Source organism: Dermacentor variabilis, chromosome 1 (assembly GCF_050947875.1).
Source record: "Dermacentor variabilis isolate Ectoservices chromosome 1, ASM5094787v1, whole genome shotgun sequence".
Lineage (NCBI taxonomy): Eukaryota > Metazoa > Arthropoda > Arachnida > Ixodida > Ixodidae > Dermacentor > Dermacentor variabilis.
The window spans coordinates 255,234,924-255,254,034 of record NC_134568.1 but is presented as its reverse complement, the minus strand read 5'-3'; positions in this window follow the sequence as shown (position 1 = coordinate 255,254,034).

Genomic DNA, 19,111 nt, shown 5'->3' with positions numbered 1-19,111 from the left:
TGCTGTGGAACACTCTCTTGACTAGTCTTGACATCAGTCTGGGTGCTGTGCAACCAGGGAGGTTAAAGAAAAACTTTTCCTTTAACCTCCTTGTGTGGAACCCTCTCTTGACTAGTCTTGGCATCAGTCTGGGTGCTGTGGAACCCTCTCCTGACTAGTTTTGGTAGTCAGGGTGCTGTGGCACCGTCTCTTGACTAGTTTAGGTATTATGGATGGATGGATGGTTGTTATGAGCGTCCCCTTTGGAACGGGGCGGTGGGTTGCGCCACCAAGCTCTTGCTATTATACCGCCTAATGTCCTACCTAAGTTAAACAATAAAAAAATAAAAAATAATAAACACTATGAACTCCCACACCCAAATTTTCTGATCCCCTATTGCTAACTGTGCTTTTGAACATCTCCGTTCTTTTTCGTTTCCCTACTCTTCGTCCACCAATCCTCCAATCGCCTCTTACTAATGCCTATTGCGGACCTGTTTACTTTTCCACTGCTCTCGCTGAACCCAAGGGCTTCAAGGAGGCCAGTGTTGCCTAAATCGACCGCTGGGATTTAGTCTGGGATCAGTCTGGGTGCTGCGGCGCCCTCTTGACTAGTTTAGGTATCAGTATCAGTTTAGGTAACGCTGACCAAGTATTCGTACTTCTGTTATGTGCAACAAAAAATAAGTTCCTACGTAAAACCTGAACATGTAACGTCCGCTCAGATGCATCTCTAAAACACACCGATCTGCTAATATAACGGTTAGCTATATTTAATGAATTCCTTGATTTACTTAATAATTTTTTGATTAGCCGCTCAGTATGTCTCACTGGGAGTGTGTCCGTTCTTGGCCCAGCGTCAAGAATGGGTATGTCCCACTGTGACACACCACGCACAGAATCTCCAAATGTTGCTCGATACGTGCCGTACTTACAGTCATCATACATCGCTTATCGTCCTTGTGAACTCGCTGGGTGTGCGTCATACACTGAGCATTCGCACGAATTGGAGTTTGCGTTTCGGCATTGCTTGTGAACGGTATAGTGCATAAACATAAAAATTGCATGACGACAAAGTTGTGACGTTCGTGGTGGATATACGAAGCATTCCACAAGAGTACTCGTTGCACAGGGTGAGAGTGAACAAAATTATACGCGTCGCCGTTAGTTGTAAAGCACTTAATTGACCGCTTTACTAAACCCTTCATTCACATAGGGCTAATTTCCTTTCCGTTTATCCTCTGCCAATTTTAACACTAGTTAAGGAGGGAAGATGTTTAAGGTCCGAAGTCGGCGCCCCTCGATGACTCGAGCGTACTGTGGCAGCTTTTGTCTGATGAAGAGACGCTTTATTCAAACGCCACAGGGTTTGCCCGGATACAAGCCCGAACCCCCGCTCTTTTTCACCCAACAAAAATGACTCTTTAAACCATCGATTGTGCAAAGAGTCGTAAACCAGCCAATCACACATGAAAGCTCAAACCATTACAAAAAATATCATCAAATATTTTGCGACGGACATGGTAGTGGTCCAAACAAGGACACAATCTACAACACTCAAGGGGTTAGGTTCGCCGAAATACACATGTCGTCTCACTGTCCCCTACGTTTGACACCGAGTCTTGGCCTTGGAGTCCTCCAGCACAGGAGACTAGTTTCGAGCTCGCGCGTGTAGCAATAAGTTGCCCGCGTCGGTCCCTTTTGTCTGAGCACAAGCACGCGGGTTGAACATCTTCGGCAAGAATCCAGCACGCCAGCTTCGAGAATGTTTCCAAGAAGCCACGGCTGTTTGGGATATGGGTGGGTGAGTGACAGAGAGCTGCCTTGCAAGCGCTAACTCGGATGCTCCGTGCAGCTGTGGGCCGGGTCGCTTGGATTCCCCGAACATAGTAATTGTTGCCCGATGGCGATCGCACACGAAGGCACCATCGGTCGCAGCCGGGTAAGTGGTCATAAAAATGTCCCCGTTTTCTCAAGGCATTGCCAAAAAAGCGCGTGGACGCCAAACAGCGACACTGAAATCGGGTGGCCGTGTGTCGCGTTTCCTCACTTCCGTTAGGGTGCCTCGAAGTCCGCACCGCCTCCCGCCGTTGGTACGGAGAAGCCTGGTATCGAGGCACGCTAACTTCCGTGAATACGCCTCCCCGTCCGGCGACGAGGCCCATAAACAAGCGACAGCAGCGGCAGAGAATGTCAGCGTGTCATCTGGGAAGCCCGGGGGCACCACGCGGTAGCGCGTGGCTGCAGTCACGCCCTCTCCTCTTCTCCTCACGCCCGCCTCCCCGCACGCTTCTCATTGAGCTTGAACCACCGTCCCTTTTGTTCCGAGCGAGGGTGCGCCTTCAGTGGTTATTGTACGGCGCAACTAAGGCGGCTTTCCTTCCACGCGTACATGTCACCCGCGTCCACTCCTCGCGGAACCGACCGGCATCCTTCACTTGAAAGATGCATATACGACTGGACTATTATACGGTAATTGACCTATATAGCAGCGTGAGAAGTCGTCATGCGCTTCGTAGCACTCATTTAAACTGGGCCACACATCAACAACAAATATTCCTTATACCTTATATTGACTCATAGATTCCATCATGTGCGTCGGATCTGCACATATATATTTTTTTCTACATCAGATGTATTTGCTGCACGTCGGGGCTTGTTTGCCACTTATCCCGATTACTAACTGCTATATTCGTAGAGATTTGTGCTACCATGTCAGAGGCCAAGATGGCCGGCGCTAGGAACGAAATGTCCGTCGAATTTCTCCCAGATGCCCAGACGCCCTGACTCTGGCGTTGTAATAGTAAGAGTAATGGTACTGTTGTTCACTATTCGTATGAAAAGGGGCGATGTTTAGCAGGTTAGTTCTTTTTCTTCACTTCTTTATTGCTAAAATGTCAGGGCCGCTTTTTATGCTTTCTTCTTTCTTTCCCAATTTAGATGCACCGTTCAATTTGAACAGGCGTTGAAGAAAGTTTAGTGTTTTCCCGCAGTACCAAGGTGTGCCGTGGGAAAGGCAATGCTACGTTTTTGTCAGTCGTGGTGCGAGAATACGAGAAAGAAAGAAGGAAAGAAGAAAAACAGGCACATCATACACGTAGTTATAGTCTGTCGTACTTATTTTAGTATGCTAATAGTATTAGCATTGATACTATTAAGATTACAATAAACATTTAAATTGCAAGTTTCTTCCTCCTCACGAAGGACAGACGATGGATGCTGGTTTAAATCACCATATAAATATCCTAAACAAAAACAATGGTCAAGCCATGCTGTATATAAAAGTAAAGATCGCCTGCAGCATATATCACGACTGTAATCCTTCAGTTGGGTTGGTCCATTGGACATTACTTGCACAAACAAATCGAATTATATGCATAATTGATTAACAAAGTTTTTCTAACCAACTTTCTAGCAAATTACTTTAGAATTAATATTGAAGTAATAGTTCTGCGGGAACCCGCAAGGTGGAGGGAATTAATTTATAATAATTAACTAAAATAATTAATTTGGCAAGGCATGTCTACTTGGAGTGAACTCTGAGGGTGACACGTGTTCCGAGATATGCGTTCTCAAATTGCGCAGCGTAGTGCATTGGTGTTCCAGTGGAATTAATCCCGCAGTTCATAAAAGGGCGTTTTGTTGCAAGAGAAAGACTTCCAGAACGGTTATGCGTGTGTGACGAGAACGTTTAGGCGCTAGCTGTGGCGCGGCCTTGATGTTTTCAGTCCCGATATCGAGCTCGCCGAATCGCTTGTGGGCCTCGGGCTACCACTTCTTCCATGACATTTCAGAGTAAAAAATGTTTCGAGGCGTTGTCGTTTAAACTATTACGCTCCTCTCTGATGCTCGAGCGTCCGCCGGCTTTCTAAGCATACACGGGCGCAGCCGAAGGAGCTATGACGTCGACGGCATGAAGACAATGGCATCGTGATTCTGAAATGATGAAGATAGTAAAAAAAAACGACAGCGTGAGGACAATCGGATCACGATGAGTGTAATACAGCGATGGCATGACGAAGACGGGATGGCGAGAATCAGATGACGAGGTTGGAATGACGATGACGTCATAATGGCTCTTGAAGGAACGTCTTCGAGCAACAAGGTACGTGCCACCGGGAATGTGCCGCTCTACAATGACGAAAAGGATCTTTTAAATTCATCCGATGCTGGGCGGAAATCGAACTCACGTCACACTGGTTCCTCATGGACAGTAGCCCGACGCTTTAGCACGCTGCGCCACAAATGCGCTGGGTATACGCCGCTTTGCAATGAACGTCTTTCACGCCAACGCTTTAGCGAACTGCGCCAACAATAAACTTGGCATGTGCCGCTCGTGAATGAACCTCTCGCCAACTTCGCTCACTGAGTATGTGCCGCTGAGTGTGCGGCAAGCGAGGGAACGATCATCAGCGTGCGCAGGCACCGGCGCGCGCCACGCTTCTCGTCTCGGAGGCCACGCGTGGACTTCTCGGTAGCGCCAATAGATGGCGCAGCGCGTCCGGAAAGAAGCGCGAGAGAGGAGCCCGTCTGCCGCATGACGCGTTGTTCAGCCTACAACCGCGGCTCCCCATGCAGCAGAGTCATTCGGGAGAGTCTTCTATCGCATGGGCTTTTCTCCCTGTGAACTGCAACAGCTGCTGTTGTCCCTTATAGTATTTGATATAAACAAATATCGACACCCTCGAATAGCTAATTCTTGAATCGAATACGAATCGAATCAGCAACGGCTATTCGATTTGCTTTCGAAATTTCCAACATTCACACACCCCTGTGTTTGTACCGCCCGAATGGCGCACTGGTGCATACCTTGATGCACGGCCATGCGTTCTTTTCTTCAGGAGAACGAAATTTCCATCGACAACTGCTGAGGCCAGTCCTATAACAATGCCAGTAACATGACAGGAAAAGACAAGGGTCGGTAGGCGCGCATACTGGGGCCGTATTCTGAAACGTTCGCCTTCCGCGAAAGTTTCGCCGCCGCGAAAGTCACATTCAATAAGCCAAGCGACTGCTTACCCGTGACGTCAGCGTGCACTACCAACGCGCGCTCTCGAACGCTACACATCGCATGAGATTGCGCCCGGCGAGTGCCGAGCGGCTCGGGTGTGTTGTTTTCGAGTGTAGTGGCCGCAGTACGGGTTCTGCGCACTGTCTACGTTTGCTTACGGCCTCTATAGGTAAAATAAATTGAATAAGGAGGTGTGAAATGTTTTATTTTATGTGAATCAACAAACATCGCCGCGAAAAAACGCGTGTAAAACGCCACCAAGAAGGCTACTATAAACTACCACCTATCTTATCTCTACTACACTGCACCACCAACCGAACGCCAAGAGACGCCAAAAGACATGATCATTTATTCAATACATGTCGAGAGCACCCATCGGCACCATGACGTTAAAATGACGTAGGCCGAAACTACTAGATGGTGCTGTTTCATTTCCGGTTTTGCTAAAATCTCCAATCAGCACGCGCCGTTCGCGGAGGCGGGGCCAGTGCGAAACTTTTGCGGAGGCGAACGTTTCAGAATACGTCCCCTGGAAAAGAACCCATTGGCTATATATGTACCATGCTGTGGTCACTCTCTAAACTTGGTTAATGCTTGGATTGTAGATTGTTGTGTCGAGGCAGCCACATTTCATTTTGCCAAAGAACAAGAGCAAACAGAAATTTTAGACGTTTCCCTAATGTCTTCATTGCCCGTAGGATTTATTCGAATATACCAGTCTCAAACAGTGAGACCGAACGGTCGTTTTCAAAGCTTTCATTGATTATGAATTGCCTGCGCACAACCTTCGGCGAGAGAAAGCTGAAATACTTAGCTATTATGTCCATCGAACGACATGTGTGTGGAATATTTATTTTAATGAACTAATATCAGAGAGAGAGAGAAAAATTATAAATGATAGGGAGGGACGTTAACCAGGACTGAGCCCAGTTGGCTACCCTACACTAGGTATAGGAAGAAGGGGAGGGAAAGATTAAGAGAAGAAGAGAAAGTGCAAGTTCACCCCCCCCCCCCCTCCAAGCTGCAAAAGCCGCAACACGCATTTTCTTAGGTGTGAAATACGCCAAGTTCCCCCATGTACTCATCACCTTATTTTTTGCATGTCAGTAGTATAAAGTGTCACCTGCCTACTGCTTACTGACATCGTCTTTAATTGGTGACCTCTGCAAGAAGTCTTGGGCGTTTGTGTTGTCTTCCGTATCAGGTCGTAAAGTGGTCGTCAGAACTGCACACGCGACGAGCCTCGAATTACGTTTTAGTGTTGAAGGTAGAGTCGCATACTTGGGGCTTTTTGGTATTCACGAAGACTGTGTCTCACATATGCAGACCCATTTAAGTGTCCACGTGAAACTGAAACGTTTGTTGTTTCACAACACGCGGTTCTTTATTTCTTCCCCTGAGTGATGGCGACGAAGCAGTTCGTGGCTGTGTGATCAACTTCACGGTTAAATGACAGCGACATGCTCGTTAAACAATATTCATTAGACAACAACAACAACAACAACAACAACGACGACGACGACGACGACGACAACAACAACAACAACAACAACAACAACAACAACAATAATAATAATAATAATCTCTGTAGCCATTGTAATAATTTCATCCCCACTGGGGCCACGACGTAAATTTATGCGCCGGGCCCCAAAATTTCTTCATCCGGCACTGAGAAGGAGACCACCTGGGCGCAGGCCAGTCCTGATGGCTCCGGCTCTACCACAGAATGGTTCACGCGTCCGCCTTGAGCGAGACAGTTGCGGCTCCCCCTTCCCCAAACCCATTCACCATGCATGGTCGTGCTGGCAAGTGTATACATACAGTCAATGACTGCTTTCAAGCTGCGGCGTGAATGATAACCGGTCGCGCCGTTACTTGGCAAAAGATTAACTGCTTTCATTACTGCGGCGTTTCGTTCTCGTCAACACGCACCGTTTGTGGCGATCGAGTTACGCGCAGCCGCAGCTGGTCCCGCGCTGCCGTTGGGGCTCACCGCGCACACGTCCACTGAGTACGCGGTATTTGGATCGGACTGCTGGTACGATCTGTTGGGAACTCGGCGCTGACGCCCGTGGTTGTACCTGGGTCGCAAGCCCCAAGGGTAGCGTTGGCCTGGCGGCCTGGGGTACAACTGCAAGCATCCGAAGGTCCCGGCAAAGCATGAGTCGACTGGTAACAACGAAACAACTTGTTTATTTTAACATCGCAAAGAGTTGGCGGTCAGGTTTGACCGAAGTAGAGAGACGGGAGAGCACTTCACTCAACGGAAGAAATCGGAGCCCTCCTCTGGCGTCCGGGGGCAGCTGTTTTTATACTCTCGCAGTTGAGGGCAAGAAGGAACCCCTCAAAAGACGAGCACGTGAATGTACAATGGGCTAATGGTGACGCACACTGTCGTAGCGATGCCGTAGCACCATGTCGTGGCGCTGCGCACGATCTCGTAGCACCTGGTCGTGGCGCTGCGCAGCATACTGTCGTGGCGCTGCGCAGCACACTGTCGTGGCGCTGCGCAGCACACTGTCGTGGCGCTGCCGGTCGGACACAATGACTGTAACGAGAAGATGGTCCCTGCTTTGGCATCGCCTGTTTCGGGCACAATGACTGGAACGAGATCCCTGCTTTGGCATCGCCTGTTTCGGGCCCAATAACTGGAAGGAGATCCCTGCTTTGGCCTCGCCTGTTTCGGGCACAATGACTGGAACGAAATCCCTAGGCGGTCGCATCGCCGCAGACGCGCCTGGAAACACCTGGCGATGAGTGTTGCGGTGACGACGATCGGGCCAAAATGTCCGCCGCCCCGCCGCCGTCGCGCCGGCAAAACCACGTGTCGCAGGCGAAACGCAACAGACCGCCCCGCCGGGGAAAGGAGATCCCGATGGACAGGGGACTGCATCCGCTGTCCGGAGGGATGTCGCTCGATGATGCACATAACCGAAGTCGGGCGTCCCTTGACGTTTCTTGAGCGCAGCGCACAGAGAAGGCCTCGTTCTCTCGTTCAGGTTCGCACGGGACACTGCAAAGTGACTTCGGGAGAGTTCACATTTTTGTTCTCGTTCCCGGCAAGCGTTAGAACTACGCTGAAAACTCAACCGCTCAGTCAGCAAGCACGGCACAACCCTCACTAAGCCCTGCCAGGCTCTTTCCCCTTTTTATACCACTGCCTAGTTCCTTACAGTAGTCTAGCATCACTCAGAACGCGTCCACAAATTGAAAAATTGCACTAGAAAGCATATCATCACTTTGAAACACTAAACAAAAGCAATATGTTAAAAAAAATCCTGCCTCAGGAAGAAAAACATCAGTAACAAACAATTTTGAGGCTGATTCCTACGTTAGGGGCTTCGACTTAAGCCATCGGCGTTACCGTTGAGACTCCCCTTTTTGTAACGCACCTCAAAGGAATATTGTTGTAAAGCGAGGCTCCAGCGCAGGAGGCGGCCATTTTTGGGAGAGATGGTCTGCAGCCATTGGAGAGGGCAGTGATCTGTCTCAATGATAAACCTCGAGCCGGCTAGATAGCATGACAATTTCTGAACGGCCCACACGAGACATGCACACTCTTTCTCGGTGGCGCTATACGCCTGCTCACGACTGGTCAGCTTACGACTAGCATACAGGACGGGGTGTTCTACTTCTCCATTTTCCCGTTGGCACAGTACAACGCCCATGCCTCGCTCACTAGCATCGCACTGAACAATGAACCCTTTTGTATAGTCTGGCGATCGTAGCACAGGCTGGCTTGTTAGGGCACTCTTTAGGGCGCTAAAAGCTCTTTCCTTTGTCTCGTCCCAGACGACTGTTTGAGGCTCTGTCTTTCTTAGAGCATCCGTCAGGGGAGCCGCGATATCAGAGTACCTAGGGATGTACCTCTGATAGTAGCCGGCGACACCCAAGAACGACCGAATATCGGTCTTGGTGCGCGGTTGCGGAAAGTCTCGCACAGCGGCCACTTTTATTTCAGAGGGGCGGCGACGACCCTGACCAATCACGTGACCGAGGTAGACAACCTCGGCCTGTGCTAACTGGCACTTAGGAGCCTTTACTGTCAAGCCTGCTTCGCGCAGGCGGGTTAGCACTGCCCGCAAGCGTGTCATATGCTCAGACCAGGATGCGGAGAATATCGCTACGTCGTCTAGATACGGTAAAGCGAATTCTTGCTGTCCCCGCAACACTTTATCCATGAGACTTGAAAAACAGTATGGCGCGTTCTTCAAACCAAAACTCAACACTTTAGGACGGAATGTTCCCATTGGTGAAATGAACGCCGCATACCTACTAGCCTCTTCTGTAAGTGGAACCTGCCAATAACCCCTGACAAGATCTAGGGTGGAAATAAACTGAGCGCTACTAACTTTCTCAAGGCGCTCCTCGATGTTAGGGATCGGATAAATTTGATCCTTAGTGATGGAATTAAGCCTGCGGTAGTCGACGCAAGGACGAGGTTCCTTGCCCGGTACCTCAACTAAAATCAAAGGGGAGGTATAATCACTCTCACCTGCCTCAATAACACCGAGCTGTAGCATTTTCTTTACCTCAGCCTCCATAATATCGCTCTGGCGGGGTGACACCCGATACGCCTTGGATCGTACTGGCTCTGTGGAGGTAAGTTCTATATCATGAGTAAGTACAGAAGTCCTACCAGGCCTCTCAGAGAACAGACCTTGAAACTCTTGTAATAGCTGGTGTAGTTCGGTTTTCTGCTCAGGCGACAGCGGTGCTTTACTGATAAGGTCACTAATGACTTGACCGGTGTCTTCCCTGTTCGTCACTGAGCCTAGTCCCGGAAGCTCGACCGGAAGCTCTTCAGGAACGTTTACCATCATGCACACCACTGCTTCCCTTTGTCTATAAGGTTTGAGCAGATTACAGTGGTAAACTTGCTGTGCTTTCCGCTTTCCTGGCAGACTTACCACGTAGTTAACGTCCGACAGTTTCTGAACAATTCGCGCTGGGCCCTCCCACTGCACGTCTAGTTTGTTGTTTAGCGATGTGCGCAATATCATGACCTCATCGCCAACCTCAAAACGACGGGCCCTGGCTGTCCGATCATAATAAACCTTGGCCCTCTGCTGGGCCTTTGTCATTGCTTCACCTGACAACTCCTGTGCCCTTCTTAAGCGTTCGAGGAGCTTAAGCACGTACTCCACCACGACTGGGTCGTCGCCCCTACCTTCCCATGATTCTCGAAGCATGCGAAGCGGAGATCGAAGCGAGCGACCGTACACCAGTTCAGCTGGCGAAAACGCGTAGCCGCATGCGGCGCGGTCCTTAAAGCAAACATCACCCCAGGCAGACACAGCTCCCAGTCAGTTTGATGTTCAAAACACAAGGCTCTCAACACGCGCTTCATGACGGAGTGGAGCTTCTCAACGGAATTCGACTGTGGGTGGTACACTGAGCTGTGTAGCAGCTTTACCCCACACCTTTCGAGAAAAGTTGTCGTCAAAGCGCTAGTAAACACTGTGCCCTGATCTGATTGAATTTCTGCAGGAAAACCAACTCGCGCAAATATGGACAGTAGTGCATTAACTATCTCAACTGAGCTGAGTTCTTTAAGCGGCACTGCTTCAGGGAACTTTGTCGCTGGGCAGATCACAGTCAAAATGTGTCTGTACCCCGTGGCTGTTACCGGCAGAGGTCCCACTGTATCAATAACGAGCCGTCTAAAAGGCTCCGTAATGATAGGTACCAATTTCAACGGCGCCCTCGATTTGTCCCCTGGTTTGCCCACCCGCTGACAAGTGTCACATGTCCTCACGAAATGGTCTGCGTCCCGAAAACACCCTGGCCAATAGTACTCTTGCAAGAGACGGTCCTTAGTTTTCTTAACTCCTAGGTGTCCGGACCACGAACCCCCATGTGACAAGCGCAACAGATCCTGACGATAGCATTGAGGCACGACCAGCTGATCGAACTCCACTCCTCTGCGGTCTAGATACTTCCGGTACAGGACTCCACCTCTTTCCACAAAACGCGCAGTTTTCCTGGCGATACCTTCTTTGACATTGCAGCGCACGTTTTCCAGGCTGCCATCCTTTTTTTGCTCGGCTATCAAAGCCGTCCGGCTGACTTTTAGCAACCTATCAAGTCCGTCTGACGTAGGCGCGATGAGCAAATCAGTAGATAGCTCTTCTAACTTTCCCGCGTCGGGATTTTCCTCTCCAGTATCTGGCGCCTTTAACGTTACAGACTCTAGTTTATTCAGTTCGGGCGTGCTCGGCATATCAGCTTGCTGCGCCTCTGACCCTTTTTCGTTGTTTGATAACGTCGGCCCCGCAACTACCGCCTTTGCAGCGAGCTCCCGAACCTTCGATCTGGTTAAGGCCTGAACACTAGCTTCACCAAACAAAAGCCCCTTCTCGCGCAGGAGGTGATCGGACCTGTTTGAAAATAGGTACGGGTACTGGGGTGGCAGCATAGATGACACTGCCGCCTCCGTCTCAAGCGCTCCGAAAGGTCCTTCAATAAGCACTTTTGCTACCGGCAGACACACGCTATGAGCTTCCACGGCTTGCTTGATCCACGCGCACTCGCCCGTGAACATATGGGGTTCTACGTAAGACGGGTGAACTACATCCATCGTAGCTGCGGAATCGCGAAGCACTCGGCACTCTTTCCCGTTTACGAGGAGGTCTCGCATGTAAGGCTCAAGAAGCTTCATGTTCTCGTCAGTGCTGCCTATTGAAAAAAACACAACTTTTGGTGTTGTTTCCGGACACTGCGCCGAAAAGTGACCCGGCTTCTGGCACGTATAACACAAGCGCGCTCGCCTCATCTCGAACCGCTTTCTGCGTTTGGCTGCCGCCGTCTCTTTACGTTTGGTCGGACTGCTTTCACTCGCATCCGCACTACGCGTGTCCCCCTTTAATCTCATGGGTGTGAACTTCGGCCTCTCAAACTTCGAGCCAAATTCACCCTTTTGACCGTCCTTAGCTCCGCGAGCTCGACGCGTCACAAACTCCTCGGCTAGCTCAGCGGCTCTAGCCACCGTACTCACGTCTGGCCTATCCAAGACCCAGTATCGCACGTTCTCCGGTAACCGACTATAAAACTGTTCTAGCCCGAAACACTGCAGAACTTTATCGTGGTCACCAAACGCTTTCTCTTCTTTGAGCCACTCCTGCATGTTCGACATAAGCCTATACGCAAACTCTGTATATGACTCACTTTTGCCTTTCTCATTTTCCCGAAACTTCCGACGGAACGCTTCCGCAGACAGCCGGTACTTTTTTAGCAGACTCGATTTTACTTTGTCGAAATCCTCTGCTTCCTCTCTATCCAAGCGAGCGACTACGTCGGCCGCCTCGCCGGGTAACAAAGTGAGCAAGCGCTGTGGCCACGTTTCCCGAGAGAACCCCTGCTTCTCGCACGTTCGCTCAAAGTTAACCAGGAACAAACCAATGTCCTCTCCAAGCTTAAACGGCCGCATCAGGTCAGTCATTTTGAACAATACGCGTTCTCCTGCACCGTGTGCCTGACTTCCATTACGAGCGCGTTCCATCTCTACCTCGAGACGCTTCATTTCCAAAGCGTGTTCGCGCTCTTCTTTTTCTTTCTGCTCTTTAAGTTCGCGCTCCTGTTTTTTTGACCTCTCCTCAATAGTCTCAAGGCATTCCGACAGCTCGTCATCCTCAGCCTCTAACTCAAGAATAGCCGTTATCAGTTCCGGTTTTCTTAGTTTGTCTGAGACATCCAGACCCAACTCTCTTGCAAGCTCCAACAATTTCGGTTTGCGCAACGACTTCAAATCCATGGCTGCTCTGAATGCTGCTTTCTCTACTGCTTACTATTGTCTTGCCGCAAACTAACCCGGCAGCAACGACAACCACAATTACCAGCTCTGTTTCTGACACTAACAAAAAGCCTGGCAAAGCTCAGTAGAAGAAAGTCCCGCACTCACCAAACCTCGCAGGCAGGAATTCCGCGCAGTCGTTCCGCTGCAGGCAACCAGTCGTCACACAGGGCTCGTTGCACTGCTCCCGGATCGACGTTGAGCTGCTCAGCATACAGTCAACTGCATCTCTTTGCTGCTGGCCTCCGTTGTCGCGATCTCGCCGCTGGCAGACCGTTGTTTGAAGTCGTAGGCGATCCCACCGCTGGCAACCAGATATTTGGATCGGACTGCTGGTACGATCTGTTGGGAACTCGGCGCTGACGCCCGTGGTTGTACCTGGGTCGCAAGCCCCAAGGGTAGCGTTGGCCTGGCGGCCTGGGGTACAACTGCAAGCATCCGAAGGTCCCGGCAAAGCATGAGTCGACTGGTAACAACGAAACAACTTGTTTATTTTAACATCGCAAAGAGTTGGCGGTCAGGTTTGACCGAAGTAGAGAGACGGGAGAGCACTTCACTCAACGGAAGAAATCGGAGCCCTCCTCTGGCGTCCGGGGGCAGCTGTTTTTATACTCTCGCAGTTGAGGGCAAGAAGGAACCCCTCAAAAGACGAGCACGTGAATGTACAATGGGCTAATGGTGACGCACACTGTCGTAGCGATGCCGTAGCACCATGTCGTGGCGCTGCGCACGATCTCGTAGCACCTGGTCGTGGCGCTGCGCAGCACACTGTCGTGGCGCTGCGCAGCATACTGTCGTGGCGCTGCGCAGCACACTGTCGTGGCGCTGCCGGTCGGACACAATGACTGTAACGAGAAGATGGTCCCTGCTTTGGCATCGCCTGTTTCGGGCACAATGACTGGAACGAGATCCCTGCTTTGGCATCGCCTGTTTCGGGCCCAATAACTGGAAGGAGATCCCTGCTTTGGCCTCGCCTGTTTCGGGCACAATGACTGGAACGAAATCCCTAGGCGGTCGCATCGCCGCAGACGCGCCTGGAAACACCTGGCGATGAGTGTTGCGGTGACGACGATCGGGCCAAAATGTCCGCCGCCCCGCCGCCGTCGCGCCGGCAAAACCACGTGTCGCAGGCGAAACGCAACAGCGGGGATGGCGCGCTGTGCATCACGCGCAGGGTGCGTTTTTCGCACTCAGGAATGGCTAGACGTGCGGATGTATAGGTTGGAAGCAGACGTGGCTATTTAGAACCGAGAAAAAAAGTTTTATTTTCGGTCTTCTGTTCTAACACATGAAAACGAATACTTAGGATTCCTTGATACGGCGCTTCCACGCAGTATATATATATATTGTCTCTATTGTGTTTTTGTAAAACAATAACGTACGTGCGAAACACTGACTAATAACCTTCGTCGTCCCAGTAACCTGTGGGAGATTCCAATATGTTGCAGGCGCGGCCAATTATCCGGGAACACCATGCTATGCGCTACCGGATGTCCAGGAGATATGTAGGAGAAGACAACAACAACGATAACAAAAAAGAACAACGTAAATATCAAGACAGCGCAAACCACGCACTGCAGCCTGTCCTATCGCTGCGCGAACAATATGGTAGCAGTGGACTACGAATTTTTTTCTGGCGAAGCAACCGCTGTGACTATTATGCACCAAAGGCTAGTTTATTTCCGTTCTAATACAAGAGCGTTAATGAAACAAGTTTAACATGTTAAGGGTTGTAATTATATTACATTACTTACGATAGGGGCAAATGGAGTGTCGCTGACATAAGGTGATGATGGTGCTGTTTTGATAGGGTTCATATAAAATAACTTCTGCCTGTAGGCAGTGAAAGGTGTTAGACAGAGGAAATAGAGGCCCATATGAACAGGTAAGCTGCGAACCATCTACTTTCTTTTCATCTTGATTCGCGCGCATACAACTTGGAACGAATACGCTGAGAGCTAAGCGACATAAACAATGATTAATTGATTGATTGAGTGACTCATTCATTCGTTCATTCTTTCTGTGCCACTTGCAATGACGCCTGTGGCGTATGTGTATAGCGAGCGGTCCAGCCCCGCTGGCTGGTTCTTTTTCATCTCTGCCGCTCACTTTTCCTAGGGAAACTCACTAGCCTAAAAATGCGCAATTATCTTTAAAAAAAATCGGCACTCGTCGCTGCGAATCAGCGGGAACGCGATTAGTGCGGCTCGCGTTTAATGTGGCACCGGTGGAAACTCCCGGGGCACTGCTTATTCCCCCTCCCCCTTTCTTTTTTCGGTCGTGACGTCAGCCGCTGCGACAGCGGAGGCCACGGAGCTTAGAACTATAATGGGGCTCATTGCGGGTGCAGCTCGCTGTGCTCGGTATTCCACTTGGAAGTTGAAAACCGGGGCTTACCGTACAGTAACTGAAACAGAGTAAGCTCGTGCTCAAGCGCGCTCCACCGGAGAGCGTAACCACCGAAAGTGGAGTTTCATGTATTATAACAGACTATGGGGTCGTAACACCCTAAAACTGCAGTGTTGGCTATACGGATGAGAGGTGCCGTATGGTAGAGGACTCCGGCTTAATTTTGACTACGTGGGGTTGTTGAACGGGCACTCAAAGAACGGCACACGGGCGTTTTTTGAAGTCCGCCCCCATCGGAACGGGGTGGCCGTGGATCCAACCCGCGACCTTGTGCTCAGCAGCGTAGCACCATATCCACTGTGCATGGAATTGTGCGCGGAATTGCTATGCGCTTTTTGAACGAGCATTCCCTGCATGGCCGAAGGTCACGCGTGCATGTTGTGTCGATAGCAAGTTCAATGCATGTCCACTAGCTGTCATGCACGAGGTCAGTACGTCTCTATAAGGCTGTGCCAGAGTTGTATAGCATCTGCCAGTCGCAGCAACGAATATTTGGTGAGAAGTATGCAGTCGAGCGCCTTTACAACGAAGTGCTTGGGACCGCCCGAAATCCTTCGTTATGCAGGTCACCTTCGTTGTAAATATCGCGCACAACACCGCTCATAATATACAGCGTTCTAACCATGTTCAACAAGAGAAAAACTTTAGTTAGCATGAATTCAAGAGAGACTTCTGCAGCGATAAGTTGATTTTTTTTTTTTTGCACACTCCGCCTGGCGGAAAACGTGCGACTACAGCAGATATTGTGCCGAGGTTCAGGGCGTGCCCCGCTGCGAAACGTGGGCAAAGCTGAAATTTCAGAGTTTCAAAATTTAATAGCGTAAGAGTAACGGTATATACGGATGATGTAAAAAAAAAAATCTTACAGACTATAGGAGACTATGACTGCGGAGATCGTCGATTGCCGCTATCGCCTTCCTTGCCGCCAAAGTTCTTGGTTTCTTTACAGGCTCTTCATCATTGCTGCCTTCGTTGACATTCGCATCCGTTCCACCATAGATGACTTCGAAGACGTCGTCAGTTACGATGAAATCCTCGCGTCGTCACCGTCAGCCGCTGCACCAGCTGCTGTGTTACAACAAGCAGCGTCACGTGTCGAGCGATTCCTGGAGCAGTGCAGCGGTGCTTAAACACTCCGTGACATCGGCACGCTCTCCAAGTGCGCCGCTGGCGCTGCCGTATAGAGAGCTAGCTGAGTGGCGTCTGCGGAGGGCAGTGGCGGCACCGCTGCGTGGCAATCATTGTAACGGAACAATTGAGCCGCCTGTAGGCGCCTAAATTCTGTCGTTGTATACAGACAAATTCGTTGTAGCGGACTTCGTTGCAGAGGCATTCACAATACATATGAAAGACAGGAATTGGTCCGGGACATTACTACTAATATTTCTTTATACAGGTAACTTCGTTGTACAGGCATTCTTTGTAAATGCGTTATGAATGCGTTCGACCGTATTTACTTTGTACTTTCGTGTATACTGACCGGCTGTTTTCGGAGCAGACAGTCCTGGAACGCCGACCTATACAGTCGTCATACCACAAGACAGTGAAGGCACTCTTGAAATTTTTACGTTAGAGTGGCCTATTGGAGAGACTGCAATTCTCGTGCACGTTCACGATCTTGCCTACTTTTTTTTTAGTTTCTTTGCTTTTTCTCTCTCCGCCCTGTTCTTTCCGTCTTTCATTTCCCTTTACTCTTCCCCCAGCGCAGGGTAGCAAACCAGTATCTTGTCCAGTTAACCTCCCTGCCTTTCCAATTTCTATCTCTCTCTCTCTTTTCATGTATACTCATGCCAACCACGAACCACATGGCAACCATGTGACCATGCCAACCTCTTGTATCAACGGCTGCGAGGAGCCCGATACGTTACAGTCGCGTGCATGGCTCGGCGACCAGGCGTTGTTTTTATTTTTTATTTGCATTTTACACGCGGCATTTTCACCTGCGTATAATTATATCGTGTGGCTGCCAAAATGACTGCACTTACCACGACTACATCTCCAACAAGTAAGCACAGATATAGCGGGAAAACGCTGCATCGACTGCCTTCGGCGTCGTATGCTGCGGGGATATGGTTTAAGCCCCCTTCCCGAATTTTTTTTTTCGTTCTTTGTATCCAACCTAATTTTCATCTGCCACCTTCCAGCGATATCACGAACCGCTCGCCGTAACAGCGATGCAGGCCATCAGAGATTGTCAACCTCATATAAAAGAGTTCACGTTTGTTGACTGACGCAGGCCCCAAGCCGCGTTCCCTAGCTGTGTATACTTCCCCGTCAGGTACCTTCGTTCGTCGTCCGATCTGCAGCTAAAAGACAGTTGGGTGTGAGGCGAAGCTTTAGAGCCATCTTACGTGGCTTTGTAGCCCGAGCTGCAGCTGTTTTTTCGAGCACTTGACTTTTTTGCGGCGGGCAAGCGCAAGCGCTTTCTATCAACATGCGTCCATTTGGCAGCGCTTGTTTACTCAAGCCCCGGGTTGATAAGCCCGATCCGTCCGACATTTGTTCTGCGCTATACCTTGGTGCGATTCTTCTGCCCCCCTTAAGGCTCCCTCCCTTTCTTCTTCCCGAGGTCAGGCTTGCGGTTGATGCAATGTTGTCTTTCAGGACGCGCTGCCACATTGCAGTGGCCGCCGGCTGTGTTCTTGCTCGCGGTCTCGGCGGCAGACGCTGATTTTGATCTTTACGCAGCGTACTGCGCCTGCGACGAGCTTTGCGAAAGAGATGTTTACTTTTGAAGACACGAAGGTCGAAAGTGCGCGCCTAATTACTTTCCAGTTTTGGCTCGACTTCAATTAATCAACCGCCGCTGCCCGCGGCCGATCCACCGGTTCGGGCCCCGTTGGTATATGGCATACACCGCGCACACGCGCAGGCTCGTGAAGTATTTGCGCATTTTTGTCGATGGAGTCCTGCGACGTGTGAGCCGAAGCTGCATATGCGCGGTTTGCCTTACGTGCCCTCTTATTTTACCGAATAGCGGTCGTTGCAAGGTCAAATAGAGATGTAGCAGCAGACGAGGGGCAAAAGCAGGTGACATAAAATTGTTCCTGCGTGAAATTAAAATTGGTGTGGTTGCAAACCTTTGTTCAAAAAGACTTCAGTGATGGGCAGGCATTATGATCGACTGACAAGGGAAATCTTAGAGGCGTTTGAAATGAGCAGAAACAATGAATGAATGAATGAATAGAATTTATTGATAGGAAAGACAGAGAGGTCGACCTGAGCTAGTGCGCTCTAGTCTGCTACTCTGCACTGGGGAAGAGGGAAGGGGAGTGAAAGTATTGGAATGGATGATGATGATAAGAGAAGTGGTGAGTGCTTATGTACATGAGACAGTTGCCTCACTAGAGCCGCTCGTCGAGCTTGGTGTCCTGCAGAAACTCCAACAATACTTTTGTTGCACGCATTGAAATTGCAGTGTCAGGCCATGGGCCGAGGATAGCTTCCTCCGACAGTAGTTGCCTGCCAACACTGGCTAAGAAACTGTCTAACGTCCTTCGCTCCAGCATATATGCTGGGCAGTCGCACAGTACGTGTTGCAGTGTTTCGGGCATCTGGCAGTGTACACAATCAGGGCTGTTCGATTGGCCGATGAGGTGTGCGTAGCGACGGGTGAAAGCAACGCCCAGCCGAATCCTGTGTAGCAATGATGTTTTGCTCCGTGTAAGCTTCGGGGGCAAACAGAATTTACCGTCTGGGTCAATCATATGTAGACGTCTGTGAATGTTGTCAGAGTGGGCTCTGTAAGCCTTTGTAAGGTCCTGCATGAGTGCCTTGATCATGGAGTTGGTGTCAGGTCGCGAGTAGGCAATCCGTACTTCATCAGAGGAAGAGGAGGCCGATCTTGCCTCACTGTCAGCGAGTTCATTACCAAAAACACCACAATGGCTAGGCACCCATTGAAAGGTGATCACGTGGCC